At 41.8% G+C, this 18,810-nt stretch overlaps 1 long non-coding RNA gene across 2 annotated transcripts in view; it reads left to right on the forward strand.

The window, feature by feature from the left end:
• LOC120892909 (uncharacterized) overlaps positions 1 to 18,319 on the forward strand; it is a 69,743-nt gene extending 51,424 nt beyond the window's left edge. For both annotated transcript variants that reach the window (XR_013423830.1, XR_013423831.1), the window contains one exon: positions 12,951 to 18,319. This is a non-coding gene — a long non-coding RNA (uncharacterized LOC120892909). The remainder of the gene's footprint in view (positions 1 to 12,950) is intronic.
• The last annotated feature ends 491 nt before the right edge of the window (positions 18,320 to 18,810 follow it).

Raw genomic sequence — 18,810 nt, forward strand, 5'->3', positions numbered from 1 at the left:
ATATGTACAGACTTCTTTCTTATCATCATTACCTAAATGATACATTATGACAACTATTTACATATATTGTATTGGATGTTTTAAGTAAATCTAGAAATGATTTAAAGAATAGGTAGGTTATATGCAAATACTATGCCATTTTGTACAAGTGACTTGAGCATCTGCAGATTGTGGTGACCTCATGGGTCCTGGAACGGCTATAAATCACATGGGACATTTATTTCTTCATGTTGAAATGAAAGTGTTGGGAAATGTCTTAGTTTAGGCTGCTGTAACAAAATACCACATTCAATGGCTGATACAACAAGCATTTATTTTTCACACTTCTGGAGGCTTGGAAGTCCAAGATTACGGTGCCAGCTGGTTTAGTTTCTGGTGAGGGCCCTCTTCCTGGCTTGCAGACAGTGTGTTCTCTCCTAGCAGAGAGGAAAAAAGAGCTCTCTCCTGGCCCTTTTTGCAAGGGCACTGATCCCATCGGGGTCCACCCTCATGGTCTCATGGAAACCTAGCGACTTCTTGAAGTCCTCACCTTTGGATCCTATCACACTTGGGTTGATCCTTCATAGGAATTTTGGAGGGACACAGTTCAGTTCACGGTAGGTAAGCACACAGGGTGGAAAATGAAAGGCTGATGGCTATTTGACTTTTTTTAAGTTATGCTCATCTCTTGAACAGAGTGACTTTATCAATTTATCTCTGAAAACTGAGATTATGAGCTTACACAGGAATTGGCTGTGTTAAAGATAACAATGATCCAAGTAGGTATTTGTGGTCCCAGCAAATGAACATGACCAGCCTCAGTTTTGACATCTTTATTACCACGGGCACATTATCTCACAAAGCAAGTGTCCAAGAGACCTGCCTGCTCTGTGATTGGACTGAGATGAAATGCACAGTCATACATGCGGCCATTTCCAGGAATGGAAGTGGGTAGGGTTTAGAACATTTCAAGGTTGAGCTACTGTGTCATTAGAGAAGGGTGTGGGGAAATTGGCATCCTCATACCTCCTGGGGCCGTGGAAATTGGTACAATCCTTGTGGAAAGCAATCTGACATCACAGATAGAGAGCCACCCAAGCCCTCATACCCTCTGACTTACTTCCATATCTGGGAGTTGATCCTAAGAAAATAATTCAAAAGAAGGAGAAAGTTATTCATAAAGCTGTTACAGGAGCATTGTTTGGTAAGGGGAAAAAGTCAGAACTATATAAACCATAGGTTGGCAAACTTTTTCTGTTAAGGGCTGGGTGATAAATATTTTAGGCTTTGCAAGCTCTGCAGCATCTGTCTCTAACAGCAACTTTGCATCATGCAAGATGGCATGGATGAATGAATAGATACGGCCGGGCACAGTAGCATATGCCTGTAATCCCAGCAGCTCAGGAGACTGAGGAAGGAGGATCCCAAATTCAAAGCCAGCCTTAGCAGCTTAGTGAGGTCCAAAACAACTTAGCAAAAATATAGAATAATATAAAATAATAAAGGGCTGGGGATGTGTCTCAGTGGTAGTGTGTCCCTGGGTTCTATCCCTGGTATGAAAGGAAGGAAGGAAGGAAGAAAGGAAGAAAGAAAAGGTGTGGTGGGGGTGGGGAGAGGAAGGATAGATATGGCTATTGCAGGTACAAGGGGAAATCTCCCCTCCACCCTGTGAAGATTTGCTGGAATGAACCAGAAAGAGATTAAATAGGAGAAAAGGAGTAGAAAATTATTAATGTGAACAAAAGGAAGAATCAGAGCATGGGGGAAATTACAGGAGCAAGATTATCCACTAGTCCCAAATGATTCAGAAACTTATATAATTTTTTCTATAGGAGAGAGGACAAATGGGGAATGTCGGAGGCAGAGTAAATGATTTTTAGGGGCTTGGAGAACACACAGTGACCTGGGACAAAGTTGGTTGGCTCAAAACAGACAACTGATTGTGAATATATCTTAGTGGGACTCAAATAGAGGACACTGGTATATTGACAGACATCAGTCTTTCTTCCTGCAATACTTCATGCAAGTAGTGTATTGGGTGGAGTTGGGGAGGCAAGACTGAAGGCAGGAAGGCAGGTTAGGAGGTCATTACTATAGCTCAGGCGATTAAGGGCGCTGGCTGAGAGCCAGGCAGGCCTGGGTTTGAATTCTGTTTGGGTCTCATACAGGCTCTGGGGCCGCATGGGCCTCTCTGGGGCTAGGTTCCTATCTCTACAATTGCAATAATGACAATCACCCTATTCAGCTTGGCTCACAAGGTTTCTGTTGATGAGGGACGAAGTACCATGGGAACAAACCTAAGTGGGAACTTCAGCCTGGTGAGGCAGCTCCAGGCTCTGTGATAGAGCACTAGGAACAAGACGGCTTGACACAGTCCATTTCCAATGGTGCAGAATTAAAATCACATCTCAGATTCTTCCTTAAAAAAACAGATGCTGGGCATAATGGTGCACACCTGTAATCCCAGCAGCTCGGGAGGCTGAGGCCGGAGGATCACGAGTTCAAAGCCAGCCTCAACAAAAGCAAGGTGCTAAGCAATTCAGTGAGACCCTGTCTCTAAATAAAATCCAAAATAGGAATGAGGATGTGGTTCAGTGGTCAAGAGATCCTGAGTTTGATCTCTGGTACCAAAAAAATAAAATGAAATAAAATAAAAAATAATAAAAAGAAAAAAAAACCAGAATATCAGGGCTTCCACCTGAGTATCTTCTCGTCTTCTTGCCCCACTGATTTCCAGATTGGGTTTTCTTGGAAGCTCGAGGTGGGATCTAGAGTGGTGGGAGAGGGGAGGGGTGGAGCAGAGCTGCTTGACCCAGCCTTGCATTGATGTAGCCGAGGACCATTCATCTAGTTAAAACCCAGCCGGCTAATGGGGTCTGGCCACTTGGAAGGCAGATCTGTGTCTAGTCCCAGGCTATGGATGTTTCTATGAGGTTGCCCATCATAATTGCTTGGATAGATCTTGAGCTGTGACATTTATTACCCAACAGGATCAGAAAGAAGCTCTAGGAATAGGTGGCAGGAGCTTGTGGGAGTAACCCGCTGGGCACTGCTGAATCAGCAGTGGTGGCTGGAGGAGGGAGAGGATCTCTAGGCTGCTGCTGTGCCATCTGTTGTACTTCTTATGACCCAAGCCCCGGGAGTGTTTCAAGCAGGAGGGCTGATTAATTATTTCCCTGGGGTCTCCCTGGCAGAGGATAGAAACTGATGCTTGGTGGGCGCGAAAGAGAGGCCAAACCTTTCAACTAGCAGGGAATGTGTTTCCTGGTCTAACTGCAGCCACATGTGAGGGTATTGAAAACATATGTGCCTATGATAAAAGATCAGAGTGAAGTTCCGACTAGAGAGGAACAGCATGACAGCATCCTGCTCCCCATCAAACCCCACACTCGCCATTTCAGACACGTTATGTCACCAGGGGATGTTTAGAAGCATTAAAATAGTGATGGGCTTTGGTTCCACTAGCACCTTTCACAGATTTCTATGACCTACTGTCTCTACCTAGTGAAATCTTGTGGTTCCTGAGCCTGGCAGCCCCTCAAGCCTACTGGACCAGAATCCACAGCATTGGCCATCAGGAAGTGAACTTTTGAAGAAAAAAATTCCTGTAACTGATTCTTAAGCAGCTGGCCTTGAACGTCTTGTGAGCTGAGAGATGAAAAGCCACAGGTTTAGAGTAACTATGCATGAATCAGGGACTGTGCTGAGTTGCTGATAGAAGAGAGGGCATTGCGCATGAGTTATAGGTATGTGTGTCAGGAGAGGGATGGGGAAGTGAACAGAAGGTGGAAGGGATTCGAAAGAGGCAGGCATTCCTAAGAGCAGAGAATCATGATAGAAATAAACACACCAAGTCTTTGAACTAATAAGCTACCAGTAGGTGTCCATCTCTGTCAATAGTAACACCATGCGCCGAGTCTCCTAAGCTAGAAGCTTAGACATGCCTGAAATTCCTCCTTTGCTTCTGTTTTCTCCTTCTGTTCCAAGTGCTCACCAAATCTTATCCATGAACAAGGTGAGTCACAGCTGGATGCTTAGTTAACAGCCACATCTCCCTCTCCTGATTATTACACCCTGGATTGACTTGGGAGTCAAGAAGCAATGTACTTAGCTGGACTCTTGGGGCAGCTTCTTCAGTGATCTTTCGACCAACAGACTCTCTTTTCACTCATCATCTGTGATGCATTGGGAGTGATTATTCTTAAAATAATTGTAATAAACTTCTCTGCTTAGGAAAAATTTGTATTTTTTTTTCAAACAGAATAAAATACGAACTCGTTAGGGTGGTTCACAAGGCCCTTCTCAATTGGTACTGGATTTCTTCTCCAGAATATTCTCCATAGTATCTTAAAGATAGAGGCAATTCTTTGACACTCCTCCCTTAATGAGGGGGGGGGGTCCCATGTGACTTTCTTTTGTCTCTGAACGGGTTTTATGACTTTTTTTTTTTAACCAATAGAATATGGCAGAGGTGACAGTTCCTAGACCAAGCCTTAGGAAACTTCCACATCTTGGTTCTTACAATCTTTTCTTTTGCCCTCCTCTGGAAGCTCTGAAACTATTCAGAGCACAACTACAGGGGCTCTGTTTGTTGACATTTCTATTTGTGCCTATTTTTTGGTCCACCCTGGCCAAAATGCCATTCGTACTCTAGAGATGGGACCACCCACCAGCTGGCTATCAGGGAGTGATCCCAATTATGCTGTCTGGAGCATAAGAATCTCCCAACTGAGCCCTTGTCAAATCCCTGATCCACCAAATCATCAATTAGAATAAAATAATTGTTTTACACCTCTAAGTTTCAGGAGTAACTTTTAATGTAGCAATAGCTAATTGGAACAGTCTCCTGTCAATCTTCCAAGCCACTCACACCCCAGTTCCAGGGACTGACCTCCTGAACACATGAAGCTCCTGGCTGTCTCTGCCCAGTGTGCCCTTTCTCACCTGGCCAACTCCTGGCCCTCCTTTAGATAGGGCTCCGATGTTAGGTCCCCTGATAGCCATTGCTCAACAAACAAATGGATGAAAGAAAGCCTTGCTGGATCCTCTGTGGCCACAGATTTTGGGTAAGTGTCTCTTTTAAAGTAACACATTAGCATTGAGATGATTTAAGTGTTCCTCTTTGACAGTCTGATCATAGACTTGTTTTAGTCAGATTTTTTGCCTCTGTGATGAAAGGATCTGAACAGAACAACTGTAGAGGAGGAAATGTTTATTTAGGGGCTCACATTTTCAGAAGTATCAATTATAGACGGCTGGCTTCATTCTTTGGGGCTTGGGGGGAGGCAGGACATCATGGCGTGGGTGGCAGAGGGTAGTATCCCAAATGGTGATCACAAAGCAGAGAGAGAGAGAGAGAGAGAGAGAGAGAGAGAGAGAGAGAGGTCTTCACTTGCCAGATACAAATATATAGCCCTAAGCTACACCCCAATTCCAGTGCCTCCGGCCACACTCTACCTCTTCAATTACCACTCAGTCAATCCCTATCAGGGGGTTAATTCACTGATTGGGTTAAGACTCTCATAACCCAGTCATTTCTCCTCTGAACCTTCTTGCATTGTCTCACATGTGAGCTTTTGGGGGAACCTCACATTCAAACCATAACATAGTTCTTTTAGTTAGACTTTTGTGAAACCCTGAGACTTGGGCAGATAAGTCTGGTAGATCAAATGTGAAGTATTGAAAATTTCTGATGTTTAAAGAGGCAACGGAGTGAGATTCAAAGAGCTTTGGCTCAGGAAGAATGATCATTGCCGGATGGTCTCAGTCCTGTCACTGAGGGGCTTCGCCAGGTGGCCTTATCTCCTGAGGCCTCAGTTTCCTGTTGGGAAAAGAAGGAGTTGGCAGATGATGTGTCCTTGTTTCCCATCCCTGATGATCTGTACACCTGCAGGAAACTGGAGTATTTCACCTGTATCATCTAGATGGGATGGATGAATCCCAAATCTCCAATCATCCGTGTCTGACTCCTGATCCCTTTAGGACTTGGTGGTGGTCATAGACCGTCATCTGTTTTAGAGAATGTGCCTAGGACAGAAGTTTTTGTGTGAATGTAGATCAGTCCATGGACCAAAGCTTCCCCTATTCATGGGCAGATTTCCCTACAAGTGGATCTGAGGTATTTCTATAAAGATGGGTCATCCTGTCCCAGCACATTCCACGTTAGCTTGCCAAGTGTTTGAAATGCTGACTTGAGTCATTCTCTTAAGGTATATTGAAAGCTCTCAGTTCAAATGCAAACCACATTAAATCCTTAGCATCTACTAAAGAGGCAACGGAGTGAGATTCAAAGAGCTTTGGCTCAGGAAGAATGATCATTATTCAAATAGCTTTATCAAATGGCTTTATCATCTCAATTACTTCATACGGATTTCTTCAGAGCTTTTATGTTTACCATCCCCCTCTAAATTTGTACAATAATTCACTTACAGATGTGGAAATTAATGGCTGGTAGGGGACAAACCCAGGTGTCCTGGCTAGTTTTGTGAGTTTTTCCTACTCTATGCTTTCCAAAATATCACCCTGCTCTTATTGGCAGGGCTATGGGACTGATGAGAACAGGTTCATTTTGATGGAAAGGAGAAAAGAAATAGGAAATAATACACATTCCCAGAATTTGAGGAATTACTAGAAAAGCATCAAGAGGGGGTCAGCAAGAAGGTACGCTCTAGGACAGGGAGAAAGGGGGGCTTGGAGAAAGATTCTTGGAGGGGTCTAGCAGGCCCGCTTAGCCCGTGTGGTATCATGAACACAGCGGTGGACTTGGAATACTAACGTCTGGACTTGGGACCTCCTGGCAGGAGTGGGAGCTTACCAGGTGACGGAAGTGAAGAAGGGCGCACTTGGCAGAGAAAGCAGGACACTTTGGCTAAGGAAATCTCTTCACTCTGCTGAGCCAAGTTTCCTCAGGTGTGAAAGTGGGGTCATAAAACTCACCCTGTAGATCTATTGTGAATACGGGGAAAATGGCACATGCAGATCCCTGAACTGGCACTTTCTGTCACGACTAGAATCGATTTTAATATCAGTGCCACATCAGCACATTCCTGGCAGTCAGTAGCTGCTAAGTTGACTCAGGTTTGGAGAGAAGTGGATTAGTTAATATGATGGCTTTTTCCCGCCAGGCAAGTGACCGGGATATTTCATTTGAAGGGTCATGATTTCACTCCAGTTTTGTTCTTTTCCTTGCAAATGTAGATTCTTGGTTCTCACTTATTTATTTTAGAGTGTATTGATAATGAAGGACTTATTTATTGAAAATTCATGTGTTAATATATGATTGTTGGGGCTGGGGTGGTAGCTCAGTGGTAGAGTGCTTGCCTAGCATATGTGAGGCCCTAGGTTTGATTCTTAGCACCACATATAAATAAATAAAATAAAGGTCCATTGATAACTAAACAAATATTTAGAAACAATAAATGATTGCTGCCAATGATGAGCTGGGAACAGCAGGTGTCTCATTTCTCAGGCAGAAATACAGACTGAAGATTTATCTGGATTGAACCACTCTCTTGTCCCTTTCCTTTGTGTCTTTGAACTTGCCTGGAGCACTCTTTCCCAAAGAGTCTTTTTGGGCTGTCTCTGTTTAATCTTCAAGTCTTGATGAACATGCCATCTCTTCTGGGATGCCTTCCCTGGTATACTATGGCCTGGGAAGGACTCCCTTCATTCTCCTGTAAACTTCTCTCATCACGAAGCTCATCATACCATTCACCTCATGCAAATTCCCCTCTCTGTCTGCCTCTATCAGCCCTCACTCAAGAGTGTGAGGTCTAGGAGGGCAAATGCCATATCCCTGCCTCATTCATATGTCCTTTGCATTAGCAAAAGGTCTGGCAGATGTGCTGTTAAATGAATGAGGATGTTGACTTGTTTCAAGAAAAAGTTGGGTTGACTTAAGAAATGCAAATGATGTTGGCTGCACTAATTTGCAGTCCCACCAGCAGTGTATGAGTGTGCCTTTTCCCCCACATCCTTGCCAACACTTATTGTTGTTTGTCTTCATAATAGCTGCCATTCTGACTGGAATGAGGTGAATCTTAGAGTATTTTTGATTTGCATTTCTTTTTTTCCTTTGTATTTTTTAAAAAATTTTTAATTTCATTGATTTCAGCTCTGATCTTAAATCATTTCCTTCTGTTAGTTTTGGAATTAGTTTGTTATTTTTCAAGGAACTTGAGATGCATTATTAAATTGTTTATATGCAATCTTTTGATTTTCTTTTTTTTAAATTTATATATGACAGCAAAGTGCATTACAACTCTTTTTTAATGTTGTATTTATTTTATTTATATTGTATTCACATGTATAATTTTTTAAATATTTAATTTTACAACTTTTTAAATGTATATTTTATTTATTATATTCACATGTATAATTTTTTAAATATTTAATTGATTTTATTTTTAAAATACATGTCAGTGAAATGCATTACAATTCTTATTATACATATACAGCACAATTTCTCATATCTCTGGTTATATATAAAGTATGTTCACACCAATTCACGTCTTCATACATGTACTTTGGATAATAATGTCTATCACATTCCACCATCATTGGTAACCCCCTCCCGCCTTTCTTCCCTTCCCACCCCTCTGCCCTATCTAGAGTTCATCTATTCCTCCTATGCTCTCCTTCCCTACCCCATTATGGGTCAGTCACCTTATATCAAAGGAACCATTCAGCATTTTTTGGGGGGGATTGGCTAACTTCATTTAGCATTGTTTTCTCCAACGCCATCCATTTACCTGCAAATGTCATGATTTTATTCTCTTTTATTACTGAGTAAAATTCCACAGTGTATATATGCCACATTTTTTAAATCCAGTCATCTATTGAAGAGCATCTAGGTTGGTTTCACAGTTTAGCTATTGTGAATTGTGCTGCTATAAACATTGATGTGACTGTGTCCCTGTAGTATGCTGTTTTAAAGTTCTTTGGGTATAGTCTGAGAAGAGGAATAGCTGGGTCAAATGGTGGTTCCATTCCAAATTTTCAAAGAAATCTCCATACTGCTTTCCATATTGGCTGCACCAATTGGCAGTCCCACCAACAGTGTATGAGTGCACCTTTTCCCCTACATCCTCACCAGCACTTATTGTTGTTTGTCTTCATAATAGCTGCCCTTCTGACTGGAGTGAGATGATATCTTAGAGTAGTTTTGATTTGCATTTCTCTAATTGCTAGAGATGATGAACATTTTTTCATATATTTGTTGATTGATTGTATATCCTCTTCTGAGAAGTGTCTGTTCAGGTCCTTGGCCCATTTATTGATTTGGGTTATTTGTTTTTTGTGATTAACTTTTTGAGTTCTTTATATATCCTAGAGATTAGTGCTCTATCTGATGTGTGAGGGGTAAAACTTTGCTCCCGAGATGTAGGCTCTCTATTCACCTCACAGATTGTTTCTTTTGCTGAGAATAAACTTTTTAGTTTGAATCCATCCCATTTATTGGTTCTTGATTTTAATTCTTGTGCTATAGAGCCTTATTAAGGAAGTTGGGGACTAATCCTATATGATGGAGACTAGGGCCTACTTTTTCTTCTATTAGATGCAGGGTCTCTGGTTTAATTCCTAGGTCCTTGATCCACTTTGAGTTGAGTTTTGTACATGGTGAGAGATAGGGGTTTAATTTCATTTTGTTGCACATGGATTTCCAGTTTTCTCAGAACCATTTGTTTAAGAGGCTATTTTTTCTCCAATGTATGTTTTTGGCACTTTGGAATGGAACCACCATTTGACCCAGCTATCCCACTCCTCTGTCTATACCAAAAGGAATTAAAAACAGCATACTACAGGGACACAGCCATATCAATGTTTATAGCAACACAATTCACAATAGCTAAACTGCGGAACCAATCTAGATGCCCTTCAATAGATAAATGGATAAAGAAAATGTGGCATATATACACAATGGAATATTACTCAGCAATAAAAGAGAATAAAATAAATGCATTTGCAGGTAAATGGATGGCGTTTGAGAAAATAATGCTAAGTGAAGTTATCCAATCCCTCTCTCCCACAAAAAACCAAAACAAATGCTGAATGTTTTCTCTGATAAAAGGTGACTGACCCATAATCAGGTATAGAGGGGGATCATGGGAGGAATAGATAAACTCTAGATAGGGCAGAGGGGTGGGAAGGGAAGGGAGGGGGTAGAGGTTAGCAATGATGGTGGAATGTGATGGACATCATTATCCAAAGTGCATGTATGAACACACACACACACACACACACACACACAAAGAGAAATGAAATCAAATGAGAGATACATCAGAGTGTAAGAATGCACATATATAAAACTGGGAATGGGAAGATTTTTGTGGAGAAGCCATTGTTGTGGGCTGGGGAAAGAAGGAAGGAATCAGGTGAGTTATTGGCAAAAGAGAATGAAATTTTCATTTTCCTTAATAGGAAGAAAATAAATAATGGCCAAAGTGGGTAATTCCAAAACCACACAGAATAAGCACGGTGTTTTGAAACATGGACACACATTCAAGAAGTAGCAACTCTAAGAGATGAAAGTAGGGAAGGGTCTGTGAGGAACTGACATTGGTGGTGGGTTAGGAGGAGGAGAAATCGGGCTATTTCTGCAATAAGTGTTTGTACTGTTTGACTTTTGAATTTCCTTGTGCATATTTTATCTTCTTAAAACTTAGACATTTATTTAAAAAAATAAAAAAAGGATAAAGAGAAGATCAACTTGTTCCCTCCCTCCCTTCAGAACAGGGGTGTGTTTCCAGGGAAGCCAGTGGAGCTGAAGTCTCTGGAGCATCACTTGCCAAAACTTTGCAGGAACCTAGCATTGTTCTCATGCTCATTGGCTCTTTTAGACAATATGCAAAATTAAGGTATTTGAAATGGAGTGGATTAAAATGATTGCCTTTTCCTCCTCCTGTCCCTCCTCTGTCACACTGTCCCCTCTGTAGAACATTGCTAGGCATTGCTAAGGGGCCTCAGGCTTTCCTGGGATCCAGCTAAGGGGCAATTGGACTGCAGTGACATTTGTTCTGTGTTTAGTGGGATATATTTGTGTGATTTATGGTCACTTGTGTACATGGGTTTGTTTTTACTGGCTGTCTCCTGAGCTGACTTCCAGAAATACTTCCACTGTCCACCAGACTGACTAAACATGTGTCCTAACATAAAATTCTAAAATGGAGGTGGTCTGGTTACTGAACTTGTCCTAGGGTGCATGGCTCAGGAAGCATGTGAGAATAGTTAAATTTAGTCATCACATAAGGAAAAAAAGCTCTGATATCTTAGAGCTCATGTATGAAACACACTTGATAGAGGTATTCACCACAATCCTGAAATTTCTATAACATTTTAGTTATACAAATATAGAACTATATATAAAGCTATATATAGTTGTGAAGCTAGAAGAAACTTTTATTAATTATTAATTATTAATGAAAATGCAAATTTCAATCAGCTATGCCAGAGTAAGACTGGGTAATATATTTCCCCTGGAGATAAAATTAAACAATATTTAAGGTAATCAAAGCATATGTAGCTAAAAAATGTGGAAAATTTATTGTAGCTATATGCCCCATAATTAATTAATGAAAGACAGCATATTGCCGCCATATGCCAGTATGACTCTGGAGGCTATGGCAGGAAGATTGCAAGTTTGAGGTTAGCCTTAGCAGTTTAGCAAGGCCTAGGCAACTTAATGAGACCCTAAGCTACTGAATGAGACTCTGTCACAAAGTAAAATGTAACAGAAGGTGGAGGATGTGGCTCAGCACCTTGGGTTCAATCCCCAGTACCCCCCCCCAAAAAAAGCATGCTTTTTTGATGTTTTTAGTATTTTATTAGCTTTTGAACATTTGTACTTTATTGTAATTTGTTTCTTGCACACTAATTAAGTTTTTGGTTCACAAAACCTAATCTGACCCTGATGGAGTGCTGTTTATTTTTTCCCATGTAAGATCTTGTAGGAATTAGGAAGTCATGGGGCTGCTGTGCAGGAGATGGTTGGTGAGGGGTGGGAAAGGTCAGGGAGACCATGATCAGATCAGTCAGAGTAGCTGTTAAAAACAGGCCAAAGACTTTTTGGTTTCTAATTGAGATGGGGGTCATGTAACATAAAATTAGTTATTTTAAAATGTACAATTCATGGCATTTGGAACATCCACAATGTTGTGCAAACAGCACCTCTATCTAGTTCCAAAATATTTTCATCATCCCCAAAGGAGACCTGTGTCTACAGAGCAGCCCTTTCCTGTTACTACCTGCCCTAGCCCTTGGCAACCACCCATCTGTATTCTGTCTCTGTGGATTTACCTATTCTGAATGTTTCATATAAATGGAATCATTCAACATGTGACCTCTTAGACCTGGCTAATTTCACTTAGCATAATGTGTTAGCAGAGTGTTTTTGAGGTTTATCCACATTGTAGTATTATTAGCACTTCATTCCTTTAAAATGACATCCTGAGCAGGTTCGTGTGTGTGTGTGTGTGTGTGTGTGTGTGTGTGTGTGTGTGAGTGTGTATTTCAGTACATCTGTTTTTTTAATGGAAACTAATTTCTACTTCAGCTTAGTTGAAGAAGCATTTATTGAGTGTCTATTACATGCCTGGTACCAAGTTAAGCACTGTCCTATTTTCTTCATCACTATTGGGGAAGAATGAATCTGAGTGTTCTCACATTCAGGAGCCTGTGCCAGACTTCATGAGCCCGAATACCATGAGTTAAGCCTCACAACCCACACCAGCTCTGTGTGTGATTTTACTCCAGGAACTTTTGTCACCCCTGTACCACTCTTCTAGGGTGGGTGGAGATGGGTGGTGGTGGTAGCATGACAAATTCACATCGAGACAAAGATCCAGGTTTAAACTCTCACAGGAAAAAAAGACAAAGATCGTTGTAATGTTTTGAGCAACTAATAAAAAAATTTGAAAAAAAAAGAAATAAGAATTTCTCAACAGACTTTGGAATTCTCTTTGACTCTCTGACAGGATATCTCCCCGTTGGAAAGACGGAGAAGAAGTTCACGTGGACGGTCACACTGCAAGTCATCAACCTGTTATCCTCCGCTTCTGCCAATCTTTCAGCTATTTGGAAGTGAACTTGGGATGTGTTAAAGCAGTGAGTGAACATGTTAAGGAATGTATGTTAAGCAATGAGTGGTCTCCATTTAGATTATTCTCATTTGCTCTTGAACTTTCCTCCATCAGCCGTTCCTTGATTATCAGCAAGTAGGATACAGGGCCAGTGGGAATCAGAATCCAATGAGAACCATGACTGTCCAGGTTCATCTTGCACCTGCCTCGTCAGCAGGGTTTACCTACATCAGAGAAATCACCAATCAGCTGAAGAGTGAGCCGCTGTGGGAGGCGCTCTCACTGTGACCTGGGTCCTGTGCTTCACGATAACATTGGCTTCTTCATTGAAGCCTCACAACGACTTACTCCAAGAGGAAGGGATTATTGTAACCTGCAGTAGAGATGAGGGAATTGAGACTCAGGAGAGTGGGTGGGTTAATAAGAACTGGAGTTCAAACCCAAGACAGTCTCCCTGCAAGTGTCTTGTTCTTGATGGATAACTAGGAAATAGATCCTGTTTCTGCTGCCTGTAACTGCCAAGGGTTAAAAGAAATATTCTTTTAATTTTAGAACTTCTCAAACTCTCCATTGTTATTGCATTCTATCTGTGAGGGAATTTTTTTTTCCTTTAAAATTTAGGAGTCTTTCCCCCCTTATAAGAAACAATCATGTTTGGATTTAAAAATCTATCAATGCATGGAGACAAGGAACCCCAACATACAGCTGGAGAGGGGGACACTTGCCAGGAGAGGCATTCAGCTTGGAAGTAATTGCGTCTTTTACTTGGCTTTGGCTTTCTGGTATGAGATGTTTGGAAAAGGGCTTTTTAATTTCACATCACTTTCAAACCAGCGGTGTAGACTAGGATTTTGCGTGAGCTGCATTGGGGCATTGATCTTAATAGTGAGGGGAAAAATGGATGAGCCATAAATTCTCCCACTCAGCACCCTGGCTTGGGTTTTCCTTTCTCTGAGCTCCAGATGGGGGCTTCCCTTCCTCTGACTAGTCACTCAGAACCTGCTGCAGCCAGCAGGGTCCTGGAGAGGCTCCGGAAGCATCTGAGCCAGGCCCTGGAGGTAGCGTGGGCTCCTTCTACTGGGTAAATATTTTCTATTTTCTGCTCTTTCTCAGCTACTTTCTTTCCGTCCTGCAGTGGGCAAATTCTGGGTCCCTTGCTCTCCTGGGGCAACATCACGTGGCTGATCTATGAAGCGACAAGGGAAATTCTGCCTCCTTTAAAATTGTGCACAACCTCTGGACTCTGTCTCCCCCCAGATTTGGGACCAGTTATATATGCACATGTATGGTCCCCAACTCTGGCTTCTCAGCAGCTCCTTTTTGGAGTTTTCAACTCTCCTGGAGAATTTCTTCTCTGCCTGATTTCACATACTCATACCCCCTTTGCCCTTCGATTACATTTCTCTTCCCCTTTCCAAAATATACTCTGCCAGTAAAGTCTTCATTCAAATTGAAATCGATCAAGTTCAAGCTGAGTATGTCAAACATATTTGTAATTTGGTTCCTACTTCAACAGAACACCCATCTCATACCTGAGACAGTTTGCAGTGAACACTGAGTGAGCCTTTCTCTCAGCTTTCTCACCTCAGGGCCTTTGCACATGTTGTTCTCTCACCTAGAACTATTTTCTAGTCCTTCTTCACTTTGGTCAGCTACTACTACTAAGCCTGGGGTGTTCCTTCCTCAGGAAAAACTTGTTTTGACCCCTTTATAGCAGACTCTCTAAACTGGGAGCCCAGTGCATTGAGCTCTGCCCTCTCAACATATTCTGTTTCCTTGAAAGTCTCTCTCACTAAACTCTGAGCTTCTTCAGAACTGAAACTATCCCTTGCACTTAACAGTCACCCATTAAATATTTTTGAATGAATAAAAAATGAAGGGTGTGTAAGTGACCACTATCTTTGTTTCTTTCACAGATCTTCAGCAGGATAAACTCTCAGGTGATTTTGAGATCCATAAAGGAAATTCAGCTGGGAGTGGAGGTGCTCACCTGTAATCACAGGGACTCAGGAGGCTGCGTTTTCTCTAGTTAAATCCACTCTTCTGTATGTGTCTGGCTACTTTGGAGAGGTGTTGTCTTGAGAGGCGAGATCCTAGCAAAGGACCACTTCAGGACCCATTAGTACCTGGACATGCAGAGCTTCCAAAGGTCTAGTTTGATATGAATGAGCAGACCAAGAAAAAATTATTGCAAGACTTTATGGCTGAGAGCGAGAACTTTATGGTTGAGGGAAGAAGTTTCCACGGGTGCAGAGGACAGAAGTAGAGCTCTCTCCTTTGCATTTGCTACCAGGCAGCTTGGCACTGGACACCAGGACCCCTGAGACAGTGGCCACAGGAAAAGCAAATGTCTCTGTTATTTGGCCACAATGAAGTGAGACACTGCTTCTTGATGGCCTTCCCTGATTTTCAGGTCTCAAGGGGAAGGTGTTTGCTTGGGAGGAGTTAGGCCACTGGGAAACCTTGATACAAAGGGGTTTGGAGAATGAAGCTTTTAGCTTTCTAGCCTAGTGCACGGGAAGGTGTCCCACATGGGGGTCGGATGGGGGAGCCAATCTGTAATATTGGGTGTAACATGAGATGAGAAATCCAACTGGGGATGATAAATTTAGTACAATTAATCTTTAAGATAGTTCTAACATCATATTCACAAAATATAAATATTATCTAATGTGGTTCTACTTTAATTAGAGAAAAGAAAGAATGCATCTGTGTACCCATGCCTGCAAGTCCATCGACAGAAGGGAGGATCTTTGCACTTCAGAGCTACCTGTACAGCTGGACTGGGTGACGACGCTGGCCTGGTTTGATAGTAGTAAAAGCAATGACTGGAGTAGGAGGGTTCCTTTGACTCCACTGGACTCCATAATTTGTTGTTACATCACAGCTTCATAAGCACATGCTCTGATCTTTTTTTCTTACTCTTGCTGGACTATTGAACTTGAGCGTTCAGCACAGCAGGCCTGGCCATGACCTTTCGCTGCAAACATGCTGCCCTCCATCAGGTGGGGTGGGAGGAAGAAGGGTTACACTACCCCTGTCTAGTTGACTATGCAGACAGGCTTTGCAAACTACCTCATGCCATGTTCATATAATTATAAAATCTCCGTGTTTAACTTTCCCATAGGATTTATTTTTAAGCAACCAGTGATAGAATATTTCAACACAATAAAAACCTAAGGGACTGGAGAATGTTCTAGGGCAAATGGGGGAAACTCAGCAGAATCATTAGGTTTGAATGGGGCTGTGGGTGGAGGATTAAACATAAGCCCATTGGGTGTTCGAAACATGACATTCTGCACTCACCCAAATGAATGATGGGGAGAGCTTGCCTAGGGACTGCTCATTTTGACTCCTGGTATTTTAAGGCCACGTGGTGAGCTGGCCAACTGCAAAGGTTCTGGCCTGGCAGGCAGGCTTCAGGTCCTGGCTCCATTACACACTAGCTTTAAGGGTTGGAAAATATACTTAGCCTTTCTGAACCTCAGTTTCCTCATCTTTAAAATGGGTAATAATAGTAATAATAATAATATTGCTTCAAAGGGTCATGATGGGGATGAGATGAGGTGATCTGTGTAAAAGTGCTTAGCCTCACACCTGTTATGCAGCTAATGCTCCGTAAATGTTGAGTATAATTGCTATTATATTCAGGCCCTTGGAAGAGCCTTTGTGGTTGGGGTCAGAAACATGAGGCAGAGTTCTAGTCTTTTGTAACAATGGTGCTTCACAGAGATAGATGAGATATAGGGAAGGAGAAAGCAAGATACCAAAATGCTTTAAGATAAAATTGAAGCAACACACTGAACAATCCACAATTAATTGTGATGGCTGAAGAGCACACTCCAGGGACCATAGTCTTTGGAGAAATTAATCAATCACTCAAATAATCATCTTTTCCAAATGGATCCGAGCAAGGCATCTTCAAACAAAGGTCGTTTGTTAAAGGCTAATAAAACTGAAATCTGACATTAAAATAGGAAAAGAGGAAGGATGTAAGTTGTAGATGTAAAGAGCTGGGATTGAATATCCAGGTTCTATCTAGCAATGTCCAAGGACAAATGGAATGTCTTACTTATTTTCAATTGGATTTTTATGGATTGCAGGTGTAGTGGAGGAGAAAACAAGATTGTTAGCAGGGAAGACTGTATTTTGTCCATGGCTGGAGGAAGCAGGAAAAGTTAGCAATTTAGTAGAAGTTGCAGTTTCCATTAGTAAATTGGCTGATGCTAGTGTGAAAGTGGTGTAAACTGTGAATTTGGCTAAGTATTTTGTATGACTGACTGTCTAATACCAGTGATGGGGTTCCTCACCTTGCCCTCTTTATTTTTTTTTTAATTTATTTTTTTATTTGTTCTTTTAAGTTATACATGACAATAGAATGTCATTTGGCATATCCTACATACACGGAGTATAACTTCCCATTCTTGTGGTTGCACATGATGTGGAGTTACAATGGTCGTGTATTCTTTTTATGAACATAGGAAAGCAATGTCCAATTTATTCCACTGTCTTTCCTATTCCCATCCCCCCTCCTTTCTCTTCATTCCCTTTTGTCTAATACAAAGTAGTTCTATTCCCCACCCCCATTATGTGTTAGCATCTGCATATCAGAGAGAACATTTAACCTTGGCCCCTTTCTTCACCACCCAAATCCCTACATAGCAATGTCCATCTTCCTGATGGTGAACTGGTAGGTTGGTATGTCTGTCTGTCTATCTATCTATCTATCTATCTACTTACCTACCTATCTACCTATCATCTTTTCTACCTATCCATCCATCCATCCATCAACCCATCTATCATCCATCTATTTTTATACTATCTATCTATAATCTAAGCAGTAATTTTTGGGTCAAATAGAATGCACAGAAGAAACAGATAGCTCACATGTCCACTCTAGTGGGTGGCTCTTTGCTGGGCCATTGGAGTCCATAGTTTCTGAAGTAAGACATGAAGCTGATTTGAATGAATTGCTTTCCATTCAGACAAGCAACTAGTCCTGTCTTTCACTAGGTCCCTTGTGACAGGGTGGTGACTGATGAAATGGAGAGTTTGATTCAAGGGTGAACACTTACATGCCTAATTATTCAAGGCCTTCCCTGCAGACCCCATACAATCACCCTGGCTTGTCTCTGCTTGTTGAAACACATCTGAAACTTATCTTCTGAAGCCCTTTCAAACATTCTGTTGGTTGGATCTGATGGTTTCTAGGGTGTCGGATGTCTTTTCTTTCATGATCTGTTTTGATTTGAGGATTAGCCAGAAGTCATAAGGTGACAATTTAGGTGAAACTCTGGAATTACAGTATGACACGAACATTTTTACTTGCCAGAAATGATAAGATGATGAATGACATGGTTAAGTTTTGTGCTGCTCAAAGCTGTTGTTAAAATGAATGAGGCTCTTTGTGGACTAGGGTCAGTCAGTCAATAGCTGACGTATCCTTGAGGGATCTTCCTGGAAGGAGCCGCATCCACTGAGGTTCTGCCTCCCCCCTGTGATTATTACTCGTGGGATCATCCACTGAAGTCTGTGGTAGCAACACTTTAGGAATCACCACCTGCTTCAACCAGTGCCAAGTCCTTTGGTCGTATTCCTTACTTCTCAAGCACAGATTTACTAGATACGAACATTTTCCTAGAATCAACCTGGGCCCTTCTTGTTATTTTCCTCTTGTCTCTGTTGGAGGTCTACCCAGTGGCCCAGACATAATGGCCCAGATGCCATCCAGGACTATGCTATTCCTTGACGATTT

This window comes from Ictidomys tridecemlineatus, chromosome 7 (assembly GCF_052094955.1).
Source record: "Ictidomys tridecemlineatus isolate mIctTri1 chromosome 7, mIctTri1.hap1, whole genome shotgun sequence".
Lineage (NCBI taxonomy): Eukaryota > Metazoa > Chordata > Mammalia > Rodentia > Sciuridae > Ictidomys > Ictidomys tridecemlineatus.